Genomic DNA, 518 nt, shown 5'->3' with positions numbered 1-518 from the left:
AAGACCTGGTCCCTCTCGGTAGGGTAACAAGGGAACGTGTTCAGTGCAGATCAGTGAGTAAGCACAAGCCCGCCTTGTTTCAGTGCCTATGCCATGATGAGTTAGAAGTCACAATAGTCACTAATTAGGAAAATAACACAATAGTCACTAATTAGGAGAGAACACAAACTTAGGGGTTAGAAAGATCTAGCTTTGGAGCCCAGGTTGACTATTTGTTAACTATCTGATATAGGGTAGGTACTTACATTTTATGAATTTGGTTTTCTCATCAGTGAAAAAGGAAATAATAAAATCACTTTCTTAGTGTTTTAAATGAAAATCAAATAATGTAACTTGTATAAACTGTAGTGTCCATAACTGACATATAGTAGACACTCAGTAGTTGTTATTATTATTTTCATTATTATTATATGATCATTATATGAAGTCAAAGCTGCAATGAAAGAATTGGTGAAGAACAAGGCTCCAGGAATTGACGGAATACCCATTGAGATATTTCAACAAACGGATGCCCCGTT

This window comes from Orycteropus afer, unplaced genomic scaffold, assembly GCF_000298275.1.
Source record: "Orycteropus afer afer isolate SDZICR_OR568_19922 unplaced genomic scaffold, OryAfe1.0 scaffold00685, whole genome shotgun sequence".
Lineage (NCBI taxonomy): Eukaryota > Metazoa > Chordata > Mammalia > Tubulidentata > Orycteropodidae > Orycteropus > Orycteropus afer.
The sequence above is the reverse complement of the archived record's forward strand: the minus strand, read 5'-3'. Positions refer to the sequence as shown.